This window comes from Vigna unguiculata, chromosome 10, assembly GCF_037176805.1.
Source record: "Vigna unguiculata cultivar grain cowpea cultivar isolate G323 ecotype 2 chromosome 10, ASM3717680v1, whole genome shotgun sequence".
In the NCBI taxonomy this organism is placed as follows: Eukaryota; Viridiplantae; Streptophyta; class Magnoliopsida; order Fabales; family Fabaceae; genus Vigna; species Vigna unguiculata.
In genome coordinates, this window is record NC_140801.1 from 11121336 (window position 1) to 11133028 (window position 11693).

Sequence of the window (11693 nt, forward strand, 5' to 3'; positions counted from 1 at the left end):
AACACCGTTACTCCACCACTAACGGAAAGGACTTGATTGGGTAAAATTTCCCAAAATAGGGACCAGATTGAGATAAAAATTAATTGAGGGACCAAATTCAAATTTTGCTACGAAAATGGGGACTAAAAGTATAATTTAATCTTATTATTATTATTTTTTGTCTCTATTTTTTTATTTGTATATTCTTTTCTCTATTTTAATTTGTTTATATCTATCTCTTGTAATGATTGTGTGTAAATTGTTTCGCATATTTTGCTATATATCTGCTTGGGAAGTTTTCTGGTTGTTTTGCAGGTGGGGGTTATGGTATGCATCATCCTCCCTCCACACACACACTTTGTGCATATCATGAGCGGGGCCCTATACCCGGGTCTGTGAACTTGGAGTTAGAGGGCATTGTGTAGCAGTGCCACAGTGGATGAACTTCCCAAGTGGTCATTGTGAGAACTCCAGCTAGAGTTTGTTTACTTCGTTGGTACTCCCACATCTTGTTGTCTACCAACTGTTGTGGGAAATGCCTAGAAGTAGGCCATAGCTCTAGTGACCTTGACCCTTAAGTATTAGGGAACTATCCTGGCGAGCACATATATTTTACCTTAGGACCATTAGGCATCGAACCTCTGATAAGGCACAAGGGGAGACATGTGCATTACCTTAATTCTCATCTTATTTTCTCGCTTTATTTGAAATAGGAATGAAGTCATGTGTCTGTACTTTCTTTCACGGCATCATCATACATGCATTTTGATTATTTGTTCATGCATAACATGTATTTTGTCATGCCATGCCATAACATTTCCTGTGATTCTAGGTCAGAAATTTTAAGGCTGTGATTGAGTTTGTGAAAAAAAGAAACAAAAGAAATTAACATGGGATTTCAAGTCGGAGGGAATTTAGGGTCAGATGCCTTGAAGAAGAAGTTACCTATCAGGGTTATAGATAGCAATCTGAATGGTTTAAGGGAAATAGTGCAACAAATGAAGACTATACAGAAGAATGCTTTCAAGAAGCGGTATGGGAACTTATTGAGGTTGTTGAATGTGGAAGTCCATGCGTCGGCAGTCACCGCTTTGGCCCAATACTATGATCCGCCGCTCAGATGTTTCACCTTCCAGGATTTTCAGTTGGCACCAGTAGTAGAAGAGTTCGAGAAGATTTTGGGTTTGTCGGTGGAAGATAAAGTCCCTTACAGATATTCTGAGCAACGAGCATCTATCTCTCGTTGGCAGGAATCTTGAAGGTACACCCTGCTGAGCTAGGGAGTAAAATGGCCTCCAAGGGCAACTCGAAGGGGATCCCCCAAGGGTATTTAGAAGGGCACTTGCGTCGTTTGGCTGAGAAAGAGATAGGGGAGACGTTCATGGATGTGTTGGCTCTCACACTATATGGAGTCGTGCTCTTCCCTAACATGGAGAATTTTGTTGATCAAGCGACCATCGATGTGTTTGTCGCTTACAAGATTCATTCAGAAAGCCCAGTCACTACGGTTCTAGCTGATGTGTACGGGGGTTTGAATTTGTGCTACGCACTCAAGAGGAAGAAGATGTTATGTTGTGTACCTATATTGTATGTATGGTTTATATCCCGAGTCCGATTGGGTACAGTAAATGCTGAATGTCAGATTGGGGAATTGCCACATGGCGGCGTTGAAATTCGAGGGGCGAAAGAATGGGCCCAATTCTGTGCAGGTTTGAATGGGGGAAAGATTAGATGGTGTGTCCCTGGGCTGCCCAAGTCGCATGTCATTTCTTGTGGGGATTTCCCTAACGTCCCTTTGATAGACACTAGAAGTTGTGTGAATTATAACCCTGTTCTGGCTCAACGACAGTTTGGGTGTCCAATTAAGAGCTCTCCAACTCCAGAATCTCTGGTTGCCATATGGACTTATTATGAAGAAGGAATTTCTCAAGATCTAATTCGACGAGTTAGGAGTGCCTGGGGTGAGGTTCTGCGCGTAGAAAAAGACCCAAGGCCATGGGTAATAGACGGGAAAATATCTTACCGACGATGGATTCTGGAAAGGGTTAATATGATCAAGTTACCCTTCAAATCATACTCCCCTGCTCCGGAGCGATTGGAACCTGCTGAGTCTGAGGAGGTTAAAGGGCTAAAAGAAGAGATCGAGAAGATGAAACTAAAAAATGCCAAATTAATTAACGAGCTTCAAAGTCTCCGACGTGAGCATGTGGATCTGAGGCGTGATAATGAGGAAATGGCAAAGGCGTATGAAGGGATTCTCAAGCAACAAAGAGAAGAACGAGATCATGCTTTCAGAGTGAAACAGGATTTGGCCGCAGCAAGCACCGCATTAAAATCAAGGGACCGAGAGAGATGCAGCAGCAGCATCTAAGCGCCAAAGGGATCAGTTGTGTGAGGAATTTAAGAGAGAGAAAACTGAAGCGCGGAGACGGTTGCACAATGCCCAAATGAGAATCAGTGAGGTTGAACGACAAATGAGGGAGGTGGTATCAACTTATGAGGTGAAGATGGACGAGGAGCGTTGGCATAGAGCTGAATTGGAAAAGGAACATCGAGAGGTGATCAGTCGGATGAATGAGTACACAGCCGAGCAGGAAATGACTATAGAACATTGGAAGAGATGTTTCTCACAGCTAGCTGCCTTGGCGAATGGAGCAATTGAAGAAATCCCACGATTATTAGCTGAAGCAGAGGCTGCACTACCGATCTTCAATCCGCCAAGGGAGATTGAAGCCTTCTTTAATCATTGTAAGAAGTTGATGAGGGAGATGAAGAGCATGATAGTCAGGGTTAGGGAATAGGTTTTCTTTCTTTTATCGTTTAATGAATGTAGAAGACTTGTTAATGGTTGGGTTGTATCAGTTTCGTGTTAATTTCTATGATATATTTACCTTAAGGCTCTCACAGCTTTAAAATTTCCGACTAGAGTAACTGTTGTGCATTCATTTTCTTTCTTTTCATTCTTCATAATTCATTTCACTTAATGAAATAATAGAGCAAAATCAAATACGACGGCAAAATTTCCACGACACCCTTATCGCACACGAGCTAACCACAGAAGCATGGAAGATTGGGAAGAAGCCCATGAAGCTGTGAAGGCTGACATTAACGAGCTGAAGGATCAAGTGGGCCAAATCCTAGAGGCTTTGAAGTCACTGAAGGCTTCAGGGGAGACCTCATCCGCTAGGGTCGAGGAGAATGCTCATTCTTATGGTATGCCTCTAGGCGCGTCAGTTCCGTTCCCAATGTACGGTCTGCCTCCGGGATACACTCCTCCAGTTGGAGAATATTCAGTTGCAGAACAAACTTCTTTCTCTTTTCCTGCAGCTAACAACACGCTATCGAACGGTACTCAAGGGTCGATGTTAGCTTTGACACCCGTGACAGGAGCGGAGATGAATGAGACAGTCACATTCACAGGACCGAGGATGACTGTGGCGCCCCAGCCTCCGAAAACCTTCATCGATGCAGATGCTGCGACTAAAGCTGTACCACACGCTACAGTCCAAGCAATGTCCATTGTTGTTGATGGGGCTAAAAGTAAACTTGACATTCTCGAGGAAAGGATTCGTGCCATTGAGGGTGGTGGAAGCTATGGGTTCGATGATGTGGCGAGATTAAGCCTGGCTCCTGGTGTGATGATACCACACAAGTTTAAGGTCCCAGAATTTGAAAAGTATCACGGCACCACATGCCCTAAAAGCCATCTGACAATGTACGGTAGAAAGATGGCTGCTTATGCCTATGATGAAAAATTGCTAATACATTGTTTCCAAGATAGTCTGGTTGGGGTAGCATTGAATTGGTATACACACTTAGAGCCATCTCGAATTCATTCCTGGATGGATTTGGCCGACGCCTTTGTGAAACAGTATAAATACAACACAGATAGTGCGCTAGATAGATTGCAATTGCAAAACATGGTCAAGAAGGATACTGAGTCCTTCAAGGAATATGCACAACGGTGGAGAGAGTTGGCTGCTCAGGTTGAGCCACCTCTACTTGATAAGGAGATGGTGGCGACGTTTGTAAACACGCTGCAATCACCATTTTATGAGCATGTGTTGGGGAATGTGTCTTCCAATTTCGCTGATATCATTATCATAGGGGAAAGAATAGAAATCGGGTTAAAAAGTGGAAAGATTGCATATGGCCCATTCGCGGCTGCAACTCCTAAGAAACCCAATTTTATTCCCGGAAAGAAGAAAGAAGCGGAAGTACATGCGGCCTCAGTGATGCCTATGTGGGAAAGTCGGGCTCCTACACATAATTATCGACCACACTTGAACCAACCTCCTTATGTGGCCAATGCAGTGTCTGTTCATCAAAGACGACCTCAGCAGCAAGGGTTTTATCAACCGTCGAATCTTTATCAACCACAACATGCTCCAAATAATGCTTGGAAAACCGAACCAAACTCGAATTTCAACAGAAACGCGGGACAAAACGCTAATCTAAGGAGGAATCAAGAGAGGAACTTCGTTCGTTTCACTCCTATTCCTATGTCATATACGGAATTGTTGCCTCATCTCCTCCAAAAGTGTTTGGTGGCCATTTGTCCGATGAAGCCTGTGCAACCTCCGTTCCCCAAGAATTATGATCCAAATGCCAAATGTGATTATCACGGAGGGGGAGTTGGTCACTCTGCTGAGAATTGTGTGTCCCTTAAACACAAGGTGGAAGCTTTAATCAACTCAAGATGGATAAAGTTCCACGAAGACAAGCCCAGTGTTGAGGCTAATCCCCTTTCTTATCTTGGGAACCCTTCGACAAATGCCATTGAGGTTAAGAAACACCGCTTGGTGAGGGATGTGAGTGAAATTCGAAGCTCCAAGCAGTTTGTTTTTGAGACACTATTGAAATTGGGTTTGTTAAAAGGGGAATGTAACCTGAGTGAAAAGTGTGGATTCCATTCGAGTGCTAAACATTCTATCGATGAATGCACCGAGTTCGAGGATGTTCTACAAAATCTTATAGACAGAAACTTTGTGCAAGTATGTCACGGGCACATGGAAGATGAAGTATTTGCACAAGATGGTGCGGAACCCAGTGTGACTTACCAGAGTCATTGGTGATTCATTTCACTAGATCCACCTCTACCCCGACAATTCAAGAAAGGCAATCTATTATTATCTAAATACCCTCCCCATTTCCTTACAAAAGTGAGAAAGTTGTCCCATGGAAGTATGGTGCATACGTGTTGAGTGAGGAACAACGGGTAGGTGGTCAACCTAGCAGTGGTGAGTCAGTCGTGAAAAATATATCAGGCATCGGTGGAATTACGAGGAGTGGTCGAATCTTTACGCCTCCAAACTTGGTGAAAGATGGAGTTGGCAATAGCGAATCAGTGAATACCAAAAAGGCTAAGGAACTCTTGAAAGGGAAGACCATCCAAATCGACGAGGATCTAAGAAAAGACGATGGGAAAGAAGTATCTGATGAGGAGGCTTGCGAGTTCTTGAAGTTCATACAACAAAGCGAGTATAAAGTGGTAAAATAGTTGAATCGCCTGCCTGCTCGAATCTCACTTTTAGAACTGCTCATGCATTCAACCTCTCATAGAAAGTTGTTAATGAAGATACTCAACGGAGCGCATGTGGAGCAAAATATTTCTCTGGATAGTTTTGAGGGAATTGTTAACAATATCACTGCCAACAATTACCTCACATTTACCGATGAGGAGATACCTACTGAAGGGAGGGGGCACAACAAGGCCCTTTATGTCTCTGTAAAATGCTTGGATCATGTCATAGCACGTGTATTGATCGACAATGGATCTTCCCTGAATATAATGCCGAAAACAACATTGGGAAAGCTACCGTGTGAACGTATTCACATGAAACCAAGCGCAATGAAAGTGAGAGCTTTCGATGGAAGTAAAAGAGAAGTAATGGGAGAGGTAGAATTGCCAATCCAATAGGGCCATGTGTCTTTCAAATAACTTTCCAAGTGATGGACATCCTTCCAGCATACAGCTGCTTGTTAGGTCGTCCTTGGATTCACTCAGCGGGCGTGGTACCTTCAACCTTGCACCAAAAGTTAAAATATGTCATGGGTGACAAATTAGTGATTGTTTCAGGGGAGGAAGATATTTTAGTAAGTGGGCCTTCATCTTCTCGCTATATTGAAGCAGCAGAGGAAGCCCTCGAGACAGCCTTCCAATCTTTGGAAATTGTGGGAAATGCCTATGTGGAGCCCTTTCCAATGAACCCACACTTGTCGCGTACTTCCCTTATGTCAGCCAAGGTCATGTTGAAAGAGGGATATGAGTACGGAAAGGGGCTAGGCAAGTACGAGCACGGATTGATGTATCCTTTAGAAGTCACCGAGAAAAAGAATAAATACGACCTTGGATACAAGCCTACTAGAGAGGATAAGAGGAGGCTGGCGGAAGAAAGGAGAGAGCGCGGTGTGTCTCGAATCCAAGGAAAAGAACTAGGGTTAGGAAAGATTCACATCTGCGACATCAAAGATAGCTTCCGCAGTGCGGGATGGATCAACACTAGTCAGATAGCAGCTGTTAGAGATGAAGATGAACCTGAAAGCTCGATTTTTGTGCAGCCTTGTGCTCCAAATGCGCTACTCAACAATTGGGAGACTTTGGATCTACCCGTGATGTTTAATTTGGTTAAAATGTAATGTTTTTAATTTATCCTATTGCTTTACCCAGAGCTTTAGGATTCATGACTTAACGGGATGACACCTTTTCCTTTATGCTCAGCGTGATAATCAATTTGTGTTTGCTACCTTTATTATCTTTGTTTGCATTTTTCACTGTTGTTTGTTTATTTATCTTTTTCTTATAAACTCAAATAATGCAGATATGATAATGAATGTTTTGAAAATAACAATGTCGATACCCCTAATTTCGAGCACCCTGTCAATAATATGGAAGATGATTATGAAGGTGATTCAGAACCCTCCCCTGAACTAATGAGATTAGTGGAACAAGAATCTAGGGAAATAAAACCCCATCAGGAAGATGTTGAAGTGTTTGACCTGAGCAAGGGGGATGAAAAGAAAGAAGTGAAAATTGGCACGAGTATGAAGAAAGAAGTGAAAGAAGAATTGTGTGCGTTGCTAAAGGAGTTTAGGGATGTGTTCGCTTGGTCGTACAATGATATGCCTGGTTTAGATACTGATATAGTACAGCATAAGCTTCCACTCAAACCGGAATGTCCTCCAGTCAGACAAAAGCTAAGAAGGATGAAACCAGAAATGTCATTAAAGATTAAAGAAGAAGTGCAAAAGCAATTTGATGCTGGATTTTTAGCTGTGGCAAAATACCCTCAATGGGTGGCAAATGTTGTACCAGTGCCCAAGAAAGATGGGAAGGTTCGGATGTGCGTTGACTATCGAGATTTGAACCGTGCGAGTCCAAAAGATAACTTCCCATTACCGCACATCGATACATTAGTGGACAATACGGCCAAGTTCTCACTATTTTCGTTTATGGATGGCTTCTCAGGATATCATTAGATTAAGATGGCACCGGAAGATATGGAAAAGACTACGTTTATCACATTGTGGGGAACATTTTGCTATAAGGTGATGTCTTTCGGGCTTAAGAATGCTGGGGCAACCTATCAAAGGGCCATGGTGGCGCTTTTTCATGATATGATGCACAAAGAAATCGAGGTTTATGTAGATGACATGATCGCCAATTCTGAGTCAGAAGAAGAACACATCCTCAACCTAAGGAAATTGTATGAGAGATTGAGGAAATTTAAACTTAAACTAAACCCGGCTAAATGCACATTCGGTGTGAAATCGGGAAAGTTGTTGGGTTTTGTTGTCAGTCAAAAGGGGATAGAGGTCGATCCCGACAAGATGCGTGCGATAATCGAAATGCCTGCTCCCAATACAAAAAAGGAGGTACGGGGTTTCTCGGGCAGACTGAACTACATTGCTAGGTTCATCTCCCAATTGACTGCCACTTGTGAACCAATATTCAAGCTATTGCGTAAAAATCAGGTTGTTAAGTGGAATGAAGATTGTCAGGCTGCTTTTGACAAAATTAAACAATATCTACAAGATCCTCCTGTGTTACGCCCACCCGAATCGGGGAAGCCACTCATTATGTATTTGACGGTACTCGATGAGTCAATGGGTTGTGTGTTGGGTCAACATGACGCAACTAGAAAAAGAGAGCATGCCATATACTACATGAGCAAGAAGTTCACGGAATGTGAACAGCGATACTCGTTTTTAGAGCGAACTTGTTGCGCATTGGCATGGGCTGCCCATCGTCTAAGACAATACATGTTGAGTCATTCTACCTGGTTGATATCCAAGACTGACCCTATCAAGTATATTTTTGAAAAGCCCACTCTCACTGGAAGGATAGCCCGGTGGCAAATGCTATTGTCAGAATACGACATTGTGTATGTCACTCAGAAGTCCATCAAGGGTAGTGCTTTGGCTGAATATCTGGCCCAACAACCCATTAACGATTACCAGTCGATGCAACCCGAATTTCCTAATGAGGACATCATGGCCTTGTTTGAAGATGACCAAGAAGATGAGAACATAAAGAAATGGACGTTATTATTCGACGGGGCTTCTAACGTCATGGGACATGGTATAGGGGCAATACTAATATCTCCAGAAAACCAATACATTTTGATGACAGCAAGGTTGTGTTTTAATTGCACAAACAATATCGCTGAATATGAAGCATGCACTATGGGCATCCAAGCCGCAATTGAGTCAAAGGCGAAATTTTTGAATGTATATGGAGATTCAGCGTTGGTTATCCATCAACTAAGGGGAGAATGGGAAACTAGGGATCAGAAGTTGATTCCCTATAAAACTTATATCATGGAATTGGTGGAGTATTTTGATTTTATTGAATTCCACCATATTCCGCGAGAGGATAACCAATTGGCAGATGCCTTAGCTACTTTATCATCGATGTTTAAGATTAATCAGGATGGGGTAATGCCGATGATCCAAATGAAGAGCCATGAAGGGCCAACATATTGCCATTTCATCGAAGAAGAGTTAGACGGTAAGCCGTGGTATTTTGATATTAAACGCTATATAAAAACCAGAGAATACCCTGAAGAAGCATCTGAGAATGATAAAAGGACACTGAGAAGGTTGGCTGCAAATTTTATCTTGAGTGGGGATGTGTTGTACAAGAGAAATCATGATATGGTTCTCCTTCGATGCGTGGATGCAAAAGAGGCTGAGTCAATATTGGAGGAAGTTCATGAAGGAACTTTCGGCACACACATGAATGGACACTCGATGGCTAGAAAGATCTTGAGGGCTGGTTACTTTTGGTTGACTATGGAGAATGATTGTTGCACGCACGTGAGAAAGTGCGAGAAATGTCAGAAGTATGCAGATAATATCAATACGGCACCCACTACTTTAAACTTAATGTTTGCCCCATGGCCATTTTCAATGTGGGGGATAGATGTCATCGGAGCTATAGAGCCAAAAGTCTCAAACGGACATCGCTTCATTCTAGTTGCAATTGATTATTTCACTAAATGGGTGGAAGCTGCTTCCTACGCTAGTGTGACTAGGAAAGTTGTGACTAAATTCATAAAAAGAGAGTTAATTTGTAGGTACGGGTTGCCTAGCAAGATAATCACTAATAATGCCACCAATCTGAACAATCAAATGATGGCCGAATTGTGTGAAGGATTTAAAATTCAACATCATAATTCTTCTCCTTATCGTCCAAAGATGAATGGGGCAGTCGAGGCTGCTAATAAGAATATCAAGAAAATTGTACAGAAAATGGTGGTCACATATAAAGACTGGCATGAGATGCTTCCCTTTGCTTTGCACGGGTATCGCACCTCGGTACGTACATCAACTAGGGCAACACCTTTTTCTCTGGTGTACGGAATGGAGGCAGTACTACCCTTCGAAGTAGAAATCCCATCCCTACGAGTGTTAATGGAGACCCAGTTGGAAGATGCAGAATGGGTTCAGGCCCGATTTGACCAGCTTAATCTCATTGAGGAAAAAAGGCTAGCAGCATTGTGTCATGGACAGTTATACCAAAGAAGGATGAAAAAGGCGTTCGACAAGAGGGTGCGCCCTAGAGAGTTCCATGAAGACGAGCTAGTCTTGAAAAAGATCTTACCTATACAAAAGGATCATAGGGGCAAGTGGACTCCAAATTATGAAGGCCCGTATATGGTGAAGAAAGCATTTTCTGGTGGGGCACTAATTCTCACAAGAATGGATGGAGAGGAGCTACCGTTACCGGTCAATTCTGATGCGGTCAAAAAATTTTATACATGATGATTCCTTGATAGGAAGTGCTACTAAGGGATATTGGCATTGTCTCCAAATTTTGTTGTATTCTGCTTTGTTTTTCATTCAATAAACACCATTTAGTTCTCTCCATAAATTTAAAGCAATGAATGTCACACTGAGTTCGTAAAGAGAATAATGAACAAAAAAGAAGGGAATAAAAGTATGTGCATACTAACGAGGCATCACGGGTACATTCACTAAGAGCAGACTCATTTTTGGAGGGTGTCGTGGAAAAAAATTAGTAAATAAAAAGGCAAAAAAAATAAAGCTTCATGTGAATTTTATCCATGCATCCATGCATTTATGCATCCTCACTGCATTACATCATTTGCCTAAAGATTGAATCTTGTCGGCTAAGCATTCAAGCAGTGTTTATTGACACATCAAAATCAAGCTTCGGGTTCTCCTTTCATATATAGACATTCTCCCCTCAGTTTTCTTATGTTTACATCAAGGCCCTCTCTGATGGAATGGTCATTGATTTTCTTATGTTTACATCAAGGCCCTCTCCGATGGAATGGTCATTGATTTTCTTTCTTTACATCAAGGCCCTCTCCGATGGAATGGTCATTGATTTTCTTGTTTACATTAAGGCCCTCTCCGATGGAATGGTCATTGATTTTCTTATGTCACATCAAGGCCCTCTCCGATGGAATGGTCATTGATTTTCTTTCTTTACATCAAGGCCCTCTCCGATGGAATGGTCATTGATTTTCTTGTTTACATCAAGGCCATCTCCGATGGAATGGTCATTGATTTTCTTGTTTACATCAAGGCCCTCTCCGATGGAATGGTCATTGATTTTTTTTCTTTACATCAAGGCCCTCTCCGATGGAATGGTCATTGATTTTCTTTGTTTACATCAAGGCCCTCTCTGATGGAATGGTCATTGATTTTCTTGTTTACATCGAGGCCCTCTCCGATGGAATGGTCATTGATTTTCTTGTTTACATCGAGGCCCTCTCCGATGGAATGGTCATTGATTTTCTTGTTTACATCAAGGCCCTCTCCAATGGAATGGTCATTGATTTCCTTGTTTACATCAAGGCCTTCTCCGATGGAATGGTCATTTATTTCCTTCTTCACATCAAGGCTCTCTCCGATGGAATGGTCATTGATTTCTTTGTCACAACAGGATCCTCTCCTTCAGAATGGTCAAGTCTGTTTTCTTCTTTGGATCACGACCCTTTTCTTTGAATTGGTCATTGTATATGCTTGATTTGTTTTTTCCTCTTTTCCTTTGAAGCCCAAACAAAATTAGTGTTTTTATCTTTACTCATCTTTTACTTTGATAACCTATGAAAGTTAAAATTTCATACTATCAAGTAAAATCTAAGTAAAGAGGGGCAGCTGTCAACACCCAATTTCGTCCGGGTAACAATGATAAAATAAAAAAATTAATTAATTAATTAAAGTTCAATTGAGAAGAATAA

The 11693-nt window shown here is 42.0% G+C and overlaps 1 pseudogene; it reads left to right on the top strand.

The window, feature by feature from the left end:
- Positions 1–3041: 3041 nt before the first annotated feature.
- Positions 3042–10245, top strand: LOC114165237 (uncharacterized; annotated as a pseudogene).
- The last annotated feature ends 1448 nt before the right edge of the window (positions 10246–11693 follow it).